We start from the raw sequence: 2,500 nt of genomic DNA, 5'->3' as shown, positions 1-2,500 counted from the left end.
ACGGAGAACGACTTTGAAATAGGCTTCCGCCGGCGCCTCGCGATCCAGGTAAGATTGTAGCAAGAACGCAGCGGCAGTGGGGCTTGCTGTAGTCGTGGCCGAGTGGTTAAGGCGATGGACTAGAAATCCATTGGGGTCTCCCCGCGCAGGTTCGAATCCTGCCGACTACGTTATCCGCCTCCAGTCGGTGTGTTTCGGCGCAAGCAAAGAAGCGCGCCTCTTTGCTGTTCCTGGTGGTTTTAAAACGCCCAATCGCTTGTACCCGCTGCCTTGGAAATAAGTTCTTCAGCGTCCGCGAATGGCATTTTGCAGCTGGAAGCAGATGTCGACGCGTTTTCCACAGAGCACCAAAAAAGCGTCTTTTTTGAAGGCCCAGGCACTGAGCATTGGTGGTTCAGTGGTAGAATTCTCGCCTGCCACGCGGGAGGCTCGGGTTCGATTCCCGGCCAATGCAGTGGCTTTTGCAGCGAGCGGCTCCATCACTTGCATCCCCTTGCAACTCGCAACTCAAAAAACCCACTGAAGCTAAGCAGGTGTGAGCCAGGTCAGTACCCGGATGAGGGTGAGCTACAGGGAAAAACAAAGCTTCCAGCTGGAAGCGGTGTTAATGGTGCCGGCGGTGGGGCGCTCACCCTGAGGTCTGTGCAGGTCCCAATGCCCCAGTATAGTGACGGAGATGCTGTGTTGTAAAAGGGCGCTGTCTTTTGGATGAGATGTAAAACCGAGGTCACAGCGCTCTGTGGTCATTCAAAATGACCACCAAAACCTTTGACAAAAGCTCTTGGTCATTGATGGTCTTCAATAATGCTTCTCCTTTAGGTACATTTTAAATCAGCTGAAAAATGCTGTGAAATGGGGGGGCACTTCAGGCCAGTGTAGGATTTGGGTTACAAGAACCATGAAACTGCACGAGAAAGCCCGTACACTGAATTACACGGCTTTCTATTCAAAGGAGGACAAAAGAAATTCCCTGAGTTCGATTTTTTGCAGCACAGAGAGGAGCACTGTTGTGAGGCCGGTTAGCTCAGTTGGTTCGAGCGTGGTGCTAATAACGCCAAGGTCACGGGTTCGATCCCCGTACTGGCCAGGTCCTTTTCTCCTCTCTTACCAAAGCTGTTAGGTTCCTTTCCGTGGTGAGAGGGGTTGTCATGCAACGCTGCCACATAGTGCCGACAGACAAGAGTGTTGCGGGAGAAGAGAAAAGTGTTTGAAGATTTAAGAGTCTTAGGTGGAGCCAAAATCAAGTGTCACAAATACAAGTGGGAGGATTTCCAATGTTTAATATGGTAAAAATAAGCGGAAGTTATCTGCCGGTCCGGCACAGTCTGCCATGCTTTTGTCATATACTGTAAAGTGGTGTCGAACTGGGTGTCGAACTGGAGCCTCACCATTTGCATATGTGAGGCTCCAGTTATACATCGAGTGTCACATTAAATGACAAAAATGAAGAGAGTTAAAGCAGCTGGAGAGGTTTTCTTACAACTTTTGAGCTGACACAGTTTTGGAAAATGTTTCCTTCACGCTGCACTGTACAACATAGGCAGCCAAGAGTCTCCAAAACAAAACAGAATTGACAGATAGGAGAAAATTCCCACTCATCCTGAAGTTCCCAAAATCCAGCACTGAGCGTAAACAAAGTGTCTAAGTAGCGTGGGAATGCTAACCCTAACCCTAGCTGGAGTTTGAGCAATCCAGCACTGAGCGTAAAAAGATGAGTCAAAGTAACGTCTAATCGGATTAGTTTCCTTAGAGCTGGTTCAGAGTCTGCTCAAGAGTTTACCTTTCACACATGCGCAAAGAAGAATGTTGGGGGTGCACACTTCAAGGCGCCTTACAGCTGTAGGGAGTGATTCGAGACGATTCGTGGCGTGTGCTCGTTCCCATATACCGTACGCCCCGGGGTGCAGTGCTAGGATGATGTACAATACCGCTTGGGCACGTAACGGCGTTATACGCAAGGTTTTCGTTTGTTCGTTTTGTTTTGCTCTGCTTTGCTTTGTTTTGCTTTCCATCGCGTTGGTAAGAGCGTAAATAAAAAGGCGATTCCTGCGTCTACCACTAATGTAAGAGCTATTTCAAGTGCGACGTGGTGCGGCTTTTCAAATGCTTGTGGGCATTTCTCTGTTGTTGATTCTTTTTTTGTGTGTAACAAAGTGGCATTTTCATGTCCGGACGGGGAGACTTTATCATTCCGACATGAAGCCACCCTTAAGTCCTCTGAGGCGTGTCTGTCTGCAAGGCTTGTATTTTGGAAATGTTTTTTTGAAACGGAGAACGACTTTGAAATAGGCTTCCGCCGGCGCCTCGCGATCCAGGTAAGATTGTAGCAAGAACGCAGCGGCAGTGGGGCTTGCTGTAGTCGTGGCCGAGTGGTTAAGGCGATGGACTAGAAATCCATTGGGGTCTCCCCGCGCAGGTTCGAATCCTGCCGACTACGTTATCCGCCTCCAGGCGGTGTGTTTCGGCGCAAGCAAAGAAGCGCGCCTCTTTGCTGTTCCTG

General features: G+C 49.4%; 4 non-coding genes across 4 annotated transcripts; all 4 read left to right on the top strand.

The window, feature by feature from the left end:
• The first annotated feature begins 88 nt into the window (after positions 1 to 88).
• On the top strand, positions 89 to 170 carry trnas-aga (transfer RNA serine (anticodon AGA)). Its single transcript has one exon. It is a non-coding gene; the product is annotated as a tRNA-Ser (tRNA).
• A 213-nt stretch (positions 171 to 383) lies between these two features.
• trnag-gcc (transfer RNA glycine (anticodon GCC)) lies at positions 384 to 454 on the top strand. The gene has a single exon. It is a non-coding gene; the product is annotated as a tRNA-Gly (tRNA).
• Positions 455 to 1,013: 559 nt separating this feature from the next.
• Positions 1,014 to 1,087, top strand: trnai-aau (transfer RNA isoleucine (anticodon AAU)). The gene has a single exon. It is a non-coding gene; the product is annotated as a tRNA-Ile (tRNA).
• A 1,268-nt stretch (positions 1,088 to 2,355) lies between these two features.
• Positions 2,356 to 2,437, top strand: trnas-aga (transfer RNA serine (anticodon AGA)). Its single transcript has one exon. It is a non-coding gene; the product is annotated as a tRNA-Ser (tRNA).
• Positions 2,438 to 2,500: the final 63 nt, after the last annotated feature.

This window comes from Lepisosteus oculatus, unplaced genomic scaffold (assembly GCF_040954835.1).
Source record: "Lepisosteus oculatus isolate fLepOcu1 unplaced genomic scaffold, fLepOcu1.hap2 HAP2_SCAFFOLD_63, whole genome shotgun sequence".
NCBI classification, from domain to species: Eukaryota; Metazoa; Chordata; class Actinopteri; order Semionotiformes; family Lepisosteidae; genus Lepisosteus; species Lepisosteus oculatus.
This window is presented reverse-complemented; position numbering and strand designations above follow the sequence as displayed.